At 38.3% G+C, this 17,421-nt stretch overlaps 1 protein-coding gene and 1 long non-coding RNA gene across 9 annotated transcripts in view; one reads left to right on the top strand and one right to left on the bottom strand.

Moving 5' to 3' along the window:
- The window catches only part of GRM5 (glutamate metabotropic receptor 5), a 534,341-nt gene that overhangs the window by 110,805 nt on the left and 406,115 nt on the right, over window positions 1-17,421 (bottom strand). The window lies entirely within an intron of this gene.
- Window positions 1-17,421, top strand: part of LOC133099222 (uncharacterized) — a 243,028-nt gene that overhangs the window by 110,463 nt on the left and 115,144 nt on the right. For all 4 annotated transcript variants that reach the window (XR_009702304.1, XR_009702305.1, XR_009702303.1 and 1 more), the window contains exon 4: window positions 7,381-7,438. This is a non-coding gene — a long non-coding RNA (uncharacterized LOC133099222). The remainder of the gene's footprint in view (window positions 1-7,380; window positions 7,439-17,421) is intronic.

Below are 17,421 nucleotides of genomic sequence, written 5' to 3'. Positions count from 1 at the left end.
CCACTTTTATTCAATATCACATTGCAAATCCTAGCCACAGCAATCAGATAAGAAAAAGAAATAAAAGGAATCCAAACTGGAAAGGGAAAAGTAAAACTTTCACTGTTTGCAGATGACATGATACTATACATAGAAAACCCCAAAGACTCCGCCAAAAAAAATCTATTAGAAGTATTAAATGAATTCATTAAAGTTGTAGGATACAAAATTAGCATTCAGAAATCTGTTGCATTTGTATATATTAACAACAAATTATCAGAAATAGAAATTAAGAAAACAATCCCATTTAAAATCACATCAAAAAGAATAAAATACTAGGAAGAAATCTAACCAAAGTGGTAAAAGATTTGTACTCAGAAAACTATAAGACATTGATGAAAGAAACTGAAGATGACACAAACAAAAGGAAAGATATACCCTCCTCAGGGATTGGAAGAATTAATATTGTTAAAATGACCATAATACTGAAGGAAATCTACAAATTCAATGTAATCTCTATCAAAATACCAATGGTATTTTTCACCCAACTAGAAAAAATAATCCTAAAATTTGTATGGAACCACAAAAGATCCTGAATAGCTAAGGCAATCTTGAGAAAGAAGAACAAAGCTGGAGGTATCACACTCTCTGATTTCAAATGATCATACAAAGCTACAGTAATCAAAACAGTATGCTACTGGCACAAAAACAGACACATGGATCAATGAAACAGAATAGAGAACTCAGAAATAAACCTACACTTTCATGGGCAATCTATGACAAAGGAGGCAGGGATATACAATGGGGAAAGATACTCTCTTCAATAAATGGTGTTGAGAAAACTGGGCAGCTACTTGCAAAAAATTGAAACTGGATCACTTTCATACACAATATGCAAACATAAACTCAAAATGGATTAAAGACTTAAATGTAAGACCTGAAAGTATAAAACCCCTAGAAGGAAACATAGGCAGTATGCTCTTTGACATCAGTCTTAGCAATGTTTTTTGGATCTGTCACCTCAGGCAAGGGAAACAAAAGCAAAAATAAATAAATGGGACTACATCAAACTAAAAAGCTTTTGCACAGAAAAGGAAAACAGTAACAAAATGAAAAAATGAATGGGAGAAGATATTTTCAAGCAATATATCTGATGAGTGGTTACTATCCAAAATATATAAAGAACTGATACAACTTAACATCAAGAAAACAAACAGTCAAATTTAAAAGTCAGTGGAGGACCTCAACGGACATTTTCCCAAAGAATACAGATAGAGTGCCAACACACACATGAAAAAATAATCAACATCACTAATCATCAGGGAGATGCAAATCAAAACCACAATGAGATACCACCTCACACCTGTCAGAATGGCTAGCATCAAATAACAACTGGTGGCAAGGATGTGGAGAAAAGGGAACTCTTGTGCATTGTTGGTGGGCTTGTAAATTGGTGCGGTCACTGTGGAAAGCAGTATGGAGGGTCTTCAAAAAAGTAAAAATAAAACTATCATACATTCAGCAATTTCACTTCTGGGTACTTACCCAAAGAAAACAAAAACACTAACTTGAAAAGATATATACACCTCAGTGTTCATTACAGCATTATTTATAATAGCCAAGACATGGAAGCAGCCTAAATGTCCATCAATAGATAAATGGATAAAGAAAATGTGGTATATATATAGACAGTGGAATATTACTGAATCATAAAAAAAAAAGAAATCTTACTATTTGCGACAACATGGACGGATGTAGAGGGTATCATGCTAAGTGAAATAAGTTAGACAGAAAGACAAATGCCATATGATCTCACTTATATGTAGAATCTAAAAACAAACAAACAAATGAACAAAACAAAACAAAATACATACAGAGAACAAATGGGTGGTTGCCAGAGGGAATGGTAGAGGTGGGGGCATTGGGCAAAATAGGTAGAGGGGATTAAGAGGTACAGACCTCCAGTTATATAAAATAAATAAGCCACGAGGATATAATATACAGCATAAGGGATATGGCCAATAATATTGTAATAACTTTGTATAGGGATAGATGTTACTAAACTTATTGTGGTGATCATTTCCTGATGTACATAAATGTTGAATCACTAGGTAGTACACCTGAAACTAACATAATATTGTATATCAGCTGTATTTTAATAAAAATGGATCGTTAAATAAATAAACAAATAAATAATTCCTCTCTAGCTACACCGACCCCCTCCCTGATCCTCAAGCATTCCAGGCATGCTCCTGCCTCTGGGCCCTTGTACTTGCTGTTCCTTCTACCTGGAATATCTGCCTCAGAGATGTGCAGAGCTATTCCCTCCCCAATTCAGGTCTTTCCTCTAATATCATCCTCTCTGTGAGATTTCTCTAATATCCTGTCTAAATCTCATCTCCATTCCACTCCCCCAACGCACTCCCTATTTCCTTTCCCGACATTATTTTTCCCCTTACCACCATCTAGAACGGTTCCTAGAACAATGCCTGGCACGTAGTAGGTCCTCAATAAATATTTGTTGAATGAATTAAAGAACTGTCCCCTCTAACTTAGACTATCCCTTCTGTTTTCTTTTCCTCCGTAACCCTACTAACACTGATCCTATCCATGTCTCAGGGCCCCAAGAGCACTTCCTTCATGAAGTCCACCATGGTTGCAGATACTAAAATTAAGCTTTCCCTTCCAAACTCTCTATCACTTTCTCTGTACAAGCATACCTTGTTTTATTGCTCTTTGTGAGTATCGTGTTTTTCGCACATTGAATGTCTTTCACAACCCTGTGTTGAGCAAGTCTGTAGACACCAGTTTCCCAACAGCATGCACTCACTTCATGTCTCTGTGTCACATTTGGTAATCCTAATTAGGTAATCCTCATTTCACACTTTTTCATTATTATTATATTTGGTATGGTGATCTGTGATCAGTGTTCTTTGCTGCTACTTCTATGACTCACTGAAAGATCAGATGATGGTTACCATGTTTTAGCAATACAGAATCTTTAAATTACGGTATGTACACCTTTTTTAAGACATAATGCTATTGTACACTTAATAGACTACAGTACTGTGTATCAACATAACTTTTATGTGCACTGGGAAACCTAAAAGTTTGTGTGACTTGCTTTATTGCTGTATTTGCTTTATTGTGTTGGTCTGGAACTGAATTTGCAGTATCTCCTAGGTCTGCCTGTACCTCTGTCAGGTACCCTACACACTATATTATAGAAATGTGGGCATACTTAGGGGAAGGAGAATTTGAAACATCCAGTTCCCAAGTCAGTCCATCTCTACCCTCTTCCATGAAACTCCCTAAATGGAGGCAGAGTTACTCTACCTGACTGATTCTATTTCCGGAACACTCACTGGGCAGCAGTAGCCTCTGAGGCCATGCTTAGAGGTTTGACCTTGAGCCTAAGCCAGGTACTGCAACTCAGCCTCCCAACCAACCATCAAGGTTCAGCAGTAGGTGCTTTCGTGGCTATCAAAAGATAGTAGATAGTTTGATTCTCATTCTTTTGTTTTTCCTCTAATGAGCAGAAGAGAGAGATCTAGGTTTAAATTCCTGCTTGATGTCTTCCTAGCTTTGTGACTTGGACAAGTTACTTAAATTCTCTAAAATTCCAGTTTAATCACCTTTAAATGGTGACCTTTACCTTGCAAAGGGGATGTGAGAATGAAATGTTATAGAAAAGCCATCCATACCTTGCACAGAGCCTGGCACAAGGTAGATGCTTCATAAATAGTAACTATACCAAAATGTAAATCATCATAACCTTTAGCCACTGTGTTTTGTGGTTAAGACTTTGGAGAATGAAAGCAAGCCAAAGGTCTCTCATGTGACGCCCAGGAGAGCTCTCTGGCCGTCATCTTTCAGGCTCCCTTCCTGATTGTTCTTTATGCCTTGTGGACAACAGACAGCAATTGGCACAAAGGCCAATTGAGCCTTATTCATTTGTAAATCAAATCACAGTGCTCGGGGCCTGGTTACTGTACTGCTTGTTGAATTGGATGGGGGCAAGTATGAAAATTTGCATTTGTATGACACTTAAAAAAATAATTTCTGCATATATCAGTTATGTGCATCAATACTCTATCCACACTGTAGAGATAAAGAAGTGGAGTTGTAGACAGGTCAAGTATGTTTTCCAAGGTCACGGAGATAATAAAAATCAGAAGTAGACAAGAATTTCTAACACCAAGATCAATGTCCTTTTTGCTACTATATTGCTTTTTACTGGAAATATGCACTCCCTGAACAATATTACTGTATCACGTTTTAAAAATACTCTGATTAAGACATAAAGTTAGGGAAAACAAACCAGTAACAAGATTAGATCTTTCCTGGAAAGTGCTGTGTTTTTTGTTTCCTTAAATAGTGCCCACTAGCTCTGCTTAAGACCTGGGCCCAGAAGCTGACCGAGAGCAAGAGCTTGAAAACCAAATGACACATGCGTTTGTGCACAGCCTGCCGAGTCCTTTGGTGTTGTTTGGGCATCTGGGAACAATTGGCCTCTTTGGGCAGCATTAGGGTCTTGAGGAAGTTCCTGGTGACTATTTTCCTTTGTCACCCAAACATTCCAAATGATTGCAAATTCAAAAAAAAAAGAAAAAAGAAAAAAATCTGCCAGAAGAAAAGTGATGGAAGTTTAACCTTTGTAATTTCTCCTTAAGTCATTTTGATGCAGTTGGTTTTTTCCCCCCTTCACTGATTTTAGCTATCCATCTATCTATCTATCTATCTATCTATCTATTTTTATGAAGTATAGTTAATTTACAATATTATGTTAGTTTCAGGTGTGCAGCATAGTGATTCAGTATTTTTGCATGTGTTTTTAAAGAAAGGTATCTTAATATGTTTTAGCATTCAGGATGCAACAGGGGTCAATTCAGTGAAATTCAAGTTTGAATTCTGCTTACACCATTTCATCTACCTTTCAGTCTTTTTCCTCCATTAGAAGAAGCAGCTCATGGATGGGCTGTGGCCTTCAGGTAGCTAAGAGAGCTCTGTTAAAATGTGTGCTAACAAAATAAATACTTTACAAAACACTTAAATATCATAAAACTCAATGAGCTAGGAGCTATTTCCACTAAAGATGAAGAAACTAAGGAAATCAAGATGACTGTCAGTAATTGACAAGCTTATCTTTTTGTGGATGCGGGGTCTGGTACCCACATTTGAAAGCAATTTATGCAATAGACTCGATATTTGTAGCTATGGGGGAGATACTGGCTACTTAGGGAATTCTTGTGCCTCCTGTCTCTTTAGACTTAGATCTCTGTCTGTCTCCACCCCCTCCCTAAATCACACATGTGAAGCGGGTGAATCTGCACGATGCTGTCTTACTTTGTGTTACAGCAGCAGAGCAAAGAGGATAAGAGTACAGATTCTGGAACAACGCAGCAGGTTAGAGTCACAGCTCTGCTACTTACCAGCTGTGTGACTTTGGCCAAGGTCGTTAGCCTCTCTGTGCCTGAAAAAATGGGTTTAATAATAGTAACTTACTAATAGATTTATACAAGGATTAAATGAGTTTATACTTATTAAGCATTTGATTAAATAAATTGATCTATGTTACTTGGTCCCTGACCCAAGTTCTGTTACTAATGATCTGGTTTGTTTCTTTTGGTTCAAAATATAAAGATCTGGAAGAAGTATGTTGCCAAGCAGAGACATTAACTACTGTGTTCTTTGAGGAATAAAAGAAAGGGTGAAACAGTGAGTAAGGGGAAGAGAAGCAGGATCCGAGGTAAGACAACTAGACAGGGCTGTATGATATAGGGCTTTGGAGTGTTTTTATCAGAGAAAGATCATGTTTTCATTTAAAAAATTTTACATTGAGGATGGAAAATAGAATGAGAGTGGGAAAACCTAGGGAATAATGAAATAGGATGCTAAGAGCTGATGGTGGCTTAGTCCAGGGTAGGAGTCTAATTATATATAGAAAGCAGGGAGAATAGGATATGTTAGTGGATTGGATGTGAGGTGTTAAGGAAAAAGAAGAATCAAGGATTAGTTCAGGTTTTCATTTTTAAGCAACTAGATGGATTAGAATGACATTGAGTGTGAGAAATAGGTTGGTGTGGGTGTGGAATCAGAAGTGCTGTTTGACATGTTAAGTGGGGAGATCAGTCAGCGTCCAAAGCAGTTGACCAGGCAAGAGATATTGCTGGCTTAGATTAGGGTGATAGCAGTCGAGACAGTGAGAAGTGTTCAGATTCAGGACATGCTTGGAAAATAGAACTGACATGACCCGCTGACTGATTGGATCTGTCGCAGATATCAGACTTCTTTTTGAGTTCCTGATCACTCTCTCAAAATATGTAGAGATGCTAGACTAATTTTACTGGCTGTATAGTGTTTCCTTGTATGGATATATTTTTACTGGTTTCAGAATGTCTTACAATTTCTTGCTTGGGTTACTACAACAGTCTCCTAACAGATCTGACTGCCTCCAATCTTGCCCTGCTCAAATCTTTGTATTTCCAGTGTAGATATACAGTGAGTGGTCTTTCTTAAGCACAATACTGATTTTGTTAGTCTTCTATTAAAACCATTCAACTGATAACCAAATTATACCCTAAATACCTTGTCCTGACCTTCCGGATCTTTTCCTATCTTGCCCTCTATTTGCCTCTCTGTTCTGATCCATCATACTCTATGCACCAGCTATTTGGAACTTCTGGCAGCCACGTAATAAACTCTTCTCTCCTATATCTGGGCATCTGTGCATTTCCCGCCATACATCTGGAACATACTTTCTTGTTGATTTTCTACTTATTAATTTGTGTGTGTCTAGGACTCACCTCCACTCAGAAGTTGTTCATGACCCTCCCCCAGTTCAGAATTAAGGTTTTGCTCTGTTCTCCTATAGCACTGGTGCTAATGTTTATCATATACTAAGCACCCTATAAAGAAATTGCCTGTTTACACATCTGTCCCTAATCTAGACTTAAGGTTCTGCTTTGTCCTCTTGTAGCACTGATGGCGACCCGTGGCTGATTTCTAGTTTACTGTGGGCTCCCTGAGGACAAAGATTCTGTGCCATTCACAGAGGTAGCCCGTGTGCCTTCCACAGCATCTGACACATAATTGGCACTATTAATATATATTAAGAATATGAATGAGGCCTGATGCGTGACAGGATGTCTCAAAGGGTGTCACCAAATACCAGGTCTGGTCTTCAGATTGTCAAATCAGTTTATTAGAGCAATCATTGCTTTGTAGAATGGCACTAAATAAAACTAAACAGCAATGCCAGTTTACAACAGAATCTACCAGGTGGCCCATACAATCCCATTAAGCAATCCTCTATGCTTTCATCATCTAATCAAACTTCATGCAAAAAATTCTGGTCTAATCAAGATGGAGTAAGCACTCTCCGCCATGTTTCTCCCACAGAATGCAGCTGAAAACCCCGAGTGGAATGATTGGAGCAGCTTTCTGAGGATTCTGAAAAGTAAGTGGTAACAAGTGGACTGGGAAAGGAAACCAGAATTGAAAACACCACTGAGCCATGTATGAGATTCTTGGATCTTCTCCTCCAGAGTCTCCAGGCCTAGACTCGAAGGCAGCCCAAAACTTGGAACTGTGCACCAGACAGAAAGAGCTCTATGAGATGCTCTCCTTTCCGGTCTGAAGACTGGAAAGGGGCACCCTACAAGTCAGAGAGAGTGGGGGAAATTCCATTTTTGTTTTTTATTTGTTCATTTTCCTATGCAAGCCCCTGGGCAGCCCTGCAGAGATGGTGTGGCAAAGACCATGGTGGCTGTGCAAGCACCTATAATTCAGGGTGGAAACCCTTGTCTATGACCAAAGGAACTGTCCCAAAAGTATGGGGAAACTCCCTATTGCTTTTTTCCTCTCTCTAGCCTCCCCCCACTTGGCTCCCATGGCAGTCTAGTTGGGGAATAGGATGTGTGAGGCAGAGGTAGAAACTAAAGCCTAGATTTTTGCCCAGAGGACCAAGAAGGGGATGGGAGAGGCTAGGAGCTGAAAAGTGTCGGGGAAACCATGGAGAGGGGGGAGCTCAAGAAAATGATCACACAAAATTGAATATGAACTCCTGGGCTCCCCAGTGAGTTGTGCAGCCATGGATTTGACCCTACTTAGCACACCAGAGTTTTGAGAAGTGAACTAGAGGATAGAACACTGCCTAAGTCCAAGACTTACCACTCAGTGGGGGGCACACGTGCAGTAAACTCTGATAGATCCGCAAAGGCTTTGAAAACTGCACTGACAATGGAACCACAGCCCACAGAAGGCAGGTATGAACTTGTAGCCTAAAGCAAACCAGGCTGATTTCCCGTTTTTTAAAGATCAATGTTCTCTATAAGATAACATTACATTTGAAATATCTAGAATCATAAGAGGACACCTGGAGTAAAGGGACTGTCTTTGATTACTTGGGGGTGCTGTAAGAGTCCCACCACCTTTTACTGATCTTCTGTCTACATTTCCAATCTGTCTACTCTCCTTTGGTTGACACAGCCTTTCTTTAGCTGTCTTAATAGAACTCAGAATTATATTCAGTTCCTTTGTTCTTGCTGCTTAGGCCCTAGAGAGAAATTCTGGCTCATTAGGTAATTTATTTGTTGACTCATTCAGAGATTAATTAAGTTACTGATTAAACAGACATTTATTGAGTCCTTGCTGTATGTCAGACATTCTGCTGGATGCTGGTAATACCAACATGAGTAACATGGTATCTCTATCCTCAGAAACACTCAGCCTATAAGAGACTGGCTCAGTGATAGAAGTTTGTGATGGGCCCAAGGATTTTCACCTTATTAGGCAAGTTTTTAAAGTCCTGAGTGCACGTATTGAAATGGCTCATGTTATCCAGCCCTCTTTTCTCATCTACTAAGTGGTAGGAAAGAGAGGGCATGTTAATTATTTGGCATGTTAATGCACAAAAGAACTAGACTTCATTTAGCAGTTATTTACTTTGTTCAAGGATTATTTTTTAGGGTCTGCTAAAGGCCAGGCCCACTGTAGGCATGAGGATTTGTGCCAGGCCAAACTTGCCAGCTGCTGTCAGGCTGGATCTGCCCCACAGCAGCCTGGGGAGAGGAAATGGAAGCAGGGAAGGATGGCTGTTTCCTCTTTGTTTCTTTCCTCAAAACTGGATTCCCTGATTTAGAACACTTAACATTCAATCCTAATTTTACTATTGTTTAATCAAATCAGAAGGCTCCAAAGGGATAAGCAGAAACTGAAATCCTTCAATATGTGATTACAATTTAATTTTACAGCACTCAAAACATGTTCTTTAATTCATCTGGGGAGCCGGAACTTCGAAGTAGCTGTTAAACAAAGGGAAATCAGACTGTCTTAATGCAGAATCAGAGAATGTCTGAGATACAAGGGGCTTTAGAAAGCATCTAGTTCTAGAAGCTGCAAAAAGCAATCTCTTGGGCTGAATTTGGCCTTTAGTTATGTTTTGTTTGGCCTGAGTGCCATTTTCTGGAAATTTCACATAAAAATCTAGCTTTGTAGGCTCTCTTGGAAAGATCAGAAGATATCACAATACTGGCTTCAGATTCTCACATGGCAAATGCTGACCTACTTCTGTCTTTTACATCATTTCTTTGGCTCTGTACTCATTGGAGATTGGGACCTCATAATCTGGTCCAGTAAGCTCTGGAGGAAAATAAGGCCAAGAGAGGGAAAAGTACTTCCCTGAAGTCGTACGTTTGGTTAGTGGCAGCTGGCCCCAGACCCTTTGTGTCCAAACTCTTGGACTAGTGCTGTTTTCATATGGGAGGCAAAGGAAACCATGATTTAACATTGTTTTCAGCAAATGAACTTATGACCATAGAGCAATGAAACCAGCAACAATTTATTAAAAAAAAAAAATCCCAAGTTAGTTCCTTGTGTTGGCCCTTATACTAGATACTGAAATACTTTGGGATTGTCTTCATTACTTCCTTTCTACCCACCAGTAGGGGAAAGATAGTAAAAGGAAGGAGGATGTAAGGGAAGAGATTCAAGGGAAGGAGATTATAAATCTACAAGAGTCCATTGGATAACATATTGTAACATTGCAATGGAAAAAACTGCAGTGAAACAAATTCTCCCCACTCTCATTTATTTTTCAAATCTACTCATTCCTTATGCATCTGGCAGATGGATTTCATTTATGCTCAGTGGATAAGACAATAATTTGTTTCCTGCTGTGACAGAAGGGCAGAGCATCCCCCAAGCCAGAATTAATCTTCTGCCATTACATGTGCTTATGCAGAAATGTGCTTATACCTCTATTATGACACATAATGCTTTCTGCCATGCATTAGAATTATCTATGTGCTTGTCTGTGCTCACCACAGAGTATGAGCATCCTGAAGACTAAAACTGTCTTGTTTACACTGTATCCTCCACAGTTCCTAACACAGTGGCATAGAGTGAGCAATCCATTCCTTCATTTCACATTTACTAAGCACCTCTTTTCTGCAAAAGCCTCTAAACATATCATGAGATTCAGGGATTAGTTCAGAATAGACCGTCAGCTTCATGCAGATTGGGCCCACATTGATCTTGCATATATGGTATTTCCAGCACCCAGAACAATGGTCAATATTGTCACTAATATATTGGTGGGTCATATGAATGATGGATGAATACGAATAGACTTACTGTATAGTGATCCAGACAGAGAAATGAATGTTATAATGAAGATGCAGATGCAGGTAGCTTCTTGGGAGCATAGGTTAAGATTAGTAAAATAAAAACCTGGTTAGGTGATGTAGGGCTTGGACAGAGACTAGTGATGTCAAGCTGGAAGGAACAGCCTACAAAAGGGTTAAAGAAACTGATGACATCATATAAATCATTCGGCCTTTTCCCCAACACTGTATGTGGACTCTTCTGTGTTAGGAAGCATGGCAACACTGGGAACCCAGAGCTGTAGCCATAAGCCTAGAGAGACACCAGTTTGTAATATCCGTAGCTACTCCAATTTAAACTGTGCCTGAAATACAGGCAGTTGACCCCTAAATGCTCATATTGAAATGCAAATGAAGGCAGCATCTGCAGAAAGAAGACGTGTCTTCAGGGAGTTACAGAAACTCAACAGAGATTGTACACTTCTATGTGCAGAACACCAAATTTTAAATTTAAATGATTCACCATGAACAGCCGGTTGGCAGCCCTCTGATGGATATGTTATTTCAGATAGCATATCTCTTTCATTCACGTTACAGTATTTTGAGGAACTTCCATATGGTATGTAAATGAAGGAAGAATTCCACAGGGATATGAAGGCTGGTGGTAATGATATTATTAAAAAAGGGTATGTGGCAAAAAGCCATAGCATTCCACTCTCCTTCCTATACTAAGACCAGACTCCTCGGCCAGACCTTTCTTATTTGGCTCTACCCATTGGTCCATCTTCACCACTAATCTTTTTCATTTTAATCGTGTTTCATAATATTTCCTGGAGACTTGGCTTTCCCATCTCTATATGATGAGCTTCCTATCATATTTTAAAACATGGTTTAATGGTCACTTTACTGTGAAGCCTTGCTAGAGTTTCTCAGGTAGAATTCGATAATTCTTTTTCCAGGACTTCCTCATTTGGAAAATAAAGAAAATAACACCTTCTTGTAGAGTTGTGACAATTAGAGACAATACATGTAGAAGTCAAGACTCCATAACGGTACTACATAGGAAACTATTGCTGTTGTTGTATACCTAGTACAATTTAATACAAGAAGTCACTAGATTAGTCTAAGATATTTGTAAAATTAGCACTCCGTACCTTTGAAAATTTGATAATTACTGTATGTTTTATTCACAAAATGTTCCAGAGTTTATGCTTCTGAAAATAAGTGATGCTAAAAATTTAAGTTCCATTAAACCTTTTACTTCTAATTAAATATAACAAGCATGCTAAATGAAAACCCTATCTCATATAGTAAGCACTATAATTGAAGTGAAGTAGAAAATTGAAAAAAAGAATTACATTGCCGTGTATAAACCTGCAAATAATTCAGCCACAAAATGCAGAGTTTGCAAATTGTACACATGGAAGATTAATTATCATGTCTAATACAAGGGACTTGAAGGGTAGAAGGATTTGTATAAGATGAGACATTGGATCATTTTTATCAAAAGGTATTTATGAAGCACCTTCTTCTGGCTGTGCTAGTTACTGTGCCACTTGTACTAGCTTCTTTATTATAGATGTTACTTTACAATCACAATAATGTCGCTTTCGACCATGACAATGATTATTTTCTATAAACCATTTTATTTTGAATTATTCAAAGGCAGTCATTAACGGAGAAGAGATGGGAGAAGAAGGTATCCCACACATGCTAGATGCTATGTGCTTGACATTCATTACCTTGTTTAACCCTCACAGCAAACATAAAAGCTAAGCATTAATTTCTGCCTTTGTTTAGATGAGAAAATTTGGGCTCAGAGAGTTAAAATAAAATGCCCAGTAACAGAAAGCTAAAACTGAGTAAAGCAGGATTTCAAACTCAGTTTGATCTGGCTCTACAGACTGACCTTTCTGCACCAGTATCTCCCCTTTTTATAAACACAACAAGGTTACTTTTGTAAATGTCAGTTTCCTTCACTTGAAAATGAGAGTAATCATCCTTACTAACTTCTGAGGATAGCACTTGAGCAAATAAATGAGAAGTTATATGTAAAAGATTCTGATTAATAGTAATGGGCAATCTTTATTGAGAAATTACTGTTGTTCTAATCTAGCCATTACAAAAGCTCTGTAAGTAGCTACTACTTGGATATGTTAACATTAGTCTCTCTTTTTTTTTTTTTTTAAGGAAACTGAGGTTCACAGACAAACAATTTTTCTAAGGACTAATAGATTGAAAACACATCAAATTGTAAAACACTGCTAGTATCTGGACTGAACATTTTTCAAACACTTTAGCACTGTATTAACATAGAGAATCATGGAGGGGTATCATATAAGAAACCATTCTTTGAAGTATTAACTTTCTTATCTTCTAGACTCAGTCCCAACTTAACTCCCTGCCGTCATGTCACCAGACATGCCATCAGAGCACCAGACAGATACAACACACCCTAGGTCTTTTCCAATGGATTGGTATCTAAGACAGTGTGTTGAAGTCAAAACCCAAAAACATGGGAAGCACTAGACTAAATCTCCTTGAGACTACTCAGTGAGAGACTGATTTTTCTTGTTTTCCATCATTCTGCAAAGTTCCATATTGGATTCAGTGGTGGCTCAAAGTTAGCAAGTGGACGACCACTTACTAATTACTGTATTTGAATTCCAATTCAGCTGTTCATTTTTATAATAATTACTTGTTTGGTTCTATGTCCCATGGGTTTGTTTTGCATTTACAGAAGGCAGCACAATATAATTAAAAGAACATAGATACAAATTTTAGCTCTTTATTTGTCAGTTATATGTCCTTGCCTGGGCAAGCCAGGAAGTCTCTTTGAGCCTTAGTTTGCTCATCTGTAAAATAACAACAACAACAATAATATCTGAGGATCAAGAGAGAGCAAGTGAATGAATGAGCAAGAGGAAACCATGGACTGTTTTACAATTCTAATAAATTAGTATTATTATTTTATAATCTATAGATCTGAGAACAAGTTATACCAGTTCTCCAAAGAAATCTGTGAGCTGGCTCATTCTGGCCTGATAACTATCTACAGTGAAGCAATTCAGAACTGAGACTTTATTGTCCTTTGAAAAGAATTCCTGCTTCTTAAGTCTAATTATTGCTGGAGGTCAAGGTGAGACCTGTCCTTGGATATGTTAACTGTGGCCCATCCATAGATGTCTCTGCGCAGTGTCTGAAATATTCTTCTCTGCTTAGTCTCCAGGATTGATCCATTTTTTTAAAAGCAGAGTGGAAAACCATGGAGTTAAAACATTAAAGGATTCACAAAGACATTTCAACTGTATACAATCTCTTATCTAAAAAAGCCATTTTCTAAAATATTACCATGTATTAGAAGTAATAGAGATAAGCAACTGCTTAAATACAGTTTACCATACCATTATGAATATGCCTTGATTTCATTATAACCTGGACTTCAGTCCCTTTGGTTCATGGGATCACCAACTCAGCACAAGGCTCAAAGCTGCATGCTGTGGGGGAACTATGGAAGGGAGGGGACACCTGTCTCTTGACACCTGGTCTTTTAGTAAACATGTAAAATACATTCCTTTATTCATTCAACAGGTATTTATTGAGCACCAGCTATATATCAGAGCTGTTCTAGCCGAGTTTTCAGCAAGTATTTGTTAAGCACCTAGTGTATTTAATAATCTATAAAATTGCCTAATGGCAGCAGGGAAGTCAATTCCATGTGTGTGCATATGGTTTAGCTTATTTGGAGTTACACAGCCTAAAGTTTGAGACTGCTTTGCTACTAACTAGGTGTGTAATCTTGGGCAAGTCACTTAACCTCACTAAGTATTTTTTCTTCCATTTTCAATAAAAGGACACTAAGAGTAGCTGTCTCATAAGATTGTTGGGAGCATAAAATGAGATAGAGCCTAGCAAGCAAATAACTGCTTATTAAATGCTAATTATGATAATGATGATGGTAATGAGACCACTTATATCATTTCCTGTTATTGAATTAAGCTATAGTAATCTTCACTATTTGGCTTCCTAGAATCCAAATCCCTTCCTAATATTGATGAACTCCTCATTGTACTTAGATTCTAGAAGGCTGTATATTCCTTTCATTAGGGAAATTGAAGTAGCCTTATCCTCCTGCATTCTCCATGCCCGGGTTGCCAGGTAATAGGAATGTGACCCAGGCTCAGTGAATTGGAAGCTCCTTCCCAGGAATCTGGAGAAAGTGAAGTAAATCAAAGGATGGCCAGTATTTATTTACAATGAAGTGAGCGGAGTGGGTCCAAGTGCAGTTATACTCTGGCCAAATTGCTAAAAGCTGAGCTTCTTGTTTCATGGCCCTTGGGAGCCGGTCCAAGTTTCCAAACTTAGTCCTCCAGCTACCAGTAGATCCTGGGAGGCCACAATATTCTTCCAAATAATAGTATTTATTTATAATTATATTTATTTATTTTACTTAAGAGAGCCAAGCTAACATTGGTTTCCAGTGATTACAACCCAGATCCTGACATGAGTCAAATTCTTGTTTGGAAAAGCAACCTGTTATCAGTTGGGCAGCTACTTACTAATTATTTGAATTCCAATTCTACTATTAATTTTTATGATAATTACCGCTTTAACTTTATCCAGTATTCTATGGGTTTATATGGGTGCCTACAGTCCAACAGAGGCAAATTATTTAATTTTATATTGAAGTAGAACCATGGACCAAAAGATTTCCAGAGCTGAATTATTTGACAAAGAGAATGCAGACATCAAATTTAATTCACAGTTCCTCGCCAGGACAGCAGATGCCTTGCACTGTGGAAGCTGATTTCACAATGGAGAACGTTCTCCAGTTACCTGTGACCATTTGAACCAGCTAATTCAGTTTAGAGAAAGAATTGCCAGATGAATTTTCTTCTCTCTCATCACTAATTGAGGTTTAATTAACTACTGCCTTAGAGCATAAAAGGAAACCCTGGTCCATGCCTACTTCTTTACCTTATCCAAAGAAACTGAGAGACATGGAAGGAAGGAAAAATAACAACAGAGAAAGTGCAATTGGAAACTGAAAATTTCAGGCATCAAGGGAACTCCTAGGAAAGAAAATTTGCCATGTGCTTCTGAGACAGTCAGTTCAAACACCAATTTTGTTGTCCAAATCTCCAACATGGTGTCCAATTACAGCTAGTTATCCAGGGTTTAAAAAACATTCCCCCCCCTTTGAAGCAATTTACTATATGTTAGTTAAAATGTCCTAACCATAAAGCACTCTTGAATATTGTTTTTATATTTTGCTAGAATTTCCCAGATGTAACATATGCCAATTCAAGCAGAATGTGGAAAACATTTTAACATTTGTGGAAGCAAGAGTTTGCACATGGTTTATAAATGCACAAACCTCTTGTGTTTCTCTCTACTGTGCCCTGTAGAGGTTTGTGACTTATAATTGTTTGAGTTGCATTTTTCATACAGTGTGAATTTTGGCTGAATTCTTTCTTAGAATCACATGCTTTTATTTATTCTGAAGTGTTGAGATTCTTAGCTCTATGAAATTGCTAGAGAAAAATATTGTGCAGAAGAAAAATGCTAATAATGATATGGTTTATTGAATTTTACTGAATGCTGGAGACTATGTGCTATGGACTGAATTGTGTCCCCTCAAAATTCACATGTTGAAGGCCCAGCTGCCAGTGTATTGATATTTAGGATAGGGCCTTTGGGGCGTATTTGGGATGGGGCCTATGAGATCCGAGGGTGGGGCCCTCATCATGGGATTAGAGTCCTTATAAGAAGAGACACCAGAGAGCTTGCTCTCCTTCTCTCTGCCATGTGAGGAGGTGGCTGTCTGCAAGCCAGGAAGAGGTCCTCACCACAACCCAACCATACTGGCACCCTGATCTTGGCTGGGCTTAAATATCCCAGTCTACTCTATTTTGTTATGGTAGCCTGAACTGACTAAGACATTGTTAAGTGCTTCATAGGTACTAGGCGATGTTCTTCTCATAAGACCTCTATCATGTAGGCATTTAATATCACCCCAAACTTTCATCCGAAGAAAGTGAGGAAAGAGAGTTTCAGTAACTTGTGTAGCAAAGCTGTTAAGTGGCAGAGCCAGGATATAAATCTAGCCTGTCAAATGCCAAAGCTTGCCCCTCTACTGTGATGTCTTAACTTTCCATTTATGTAAATCCACCACTCAAGAATCATTTTAAGCACATTTGTCATATTCATCAATATATAAATTTACCTCATATTTCTTTGTGAAACTTTTTTAGGTCTCTCATGGTCCCTGCTCTTCCTGCAGTTACTGTCTGAAACGTAGATATTAAGGACAGTTGTCATTGGCTTCTAGCTTTGAGTTCTTCGTGCTTTCATCCAGGTTTCTAGTCTTCTACTGACTTAGTAATTTTGCTCCAGGCGTTCTTCATTAGCACTGCACGTCACTAAGGTACCAGTTCCACTTCTCTTATTCATCTTTACATATTTCTACCTGTGTAACTTCAAACTTGAAATATTTTGAGTGAAACTCATCTTCTTTACCCACTCTATCCCCCTTTTCTATTTTCCCTATTAACGAAATTTCTCAATAACCTATAATTGAAATCTTGAAGTCACCCTTGACTCCTCTCCTACCCCTCAACCCTGCAGAGGATCACCAAGGTTATGCCACGCTTCTGTCATCCGACAGTAGATGCTGTTACACCCTCAAATTCCCAGTAGCTTAATGCAATAAAAGTTTATTTCTTGCTCACATCCAATACTAACCTCTATTTCATCCAGTAAACTCCAAATGATACTGTCAGATTAACCTTTCTAAACGTGATTTTTGATTATATAATTTTCTGGCTCAAAATTTTTC

Source organism: Eubalaena glacialis, chromosome 10, assembly GCF_028564815.1.
Source record: "Eubalaena glacialis isolate mEubGla1 chromosome 10, mEubGla1.1.hap2.+ XY, whole genome shotgun sequence".
Lineage (NCBI taxonomy): Eukaryota > Metazoa > Chordata > Mammalia > Artiodactyla > Balaenidae > Eubalaena > Eubalaena glacialis.
Note: the sequence above shows the minus strand (reverse complement) of the source record. Positions and strands in the feature narration are given on the sequence as shown.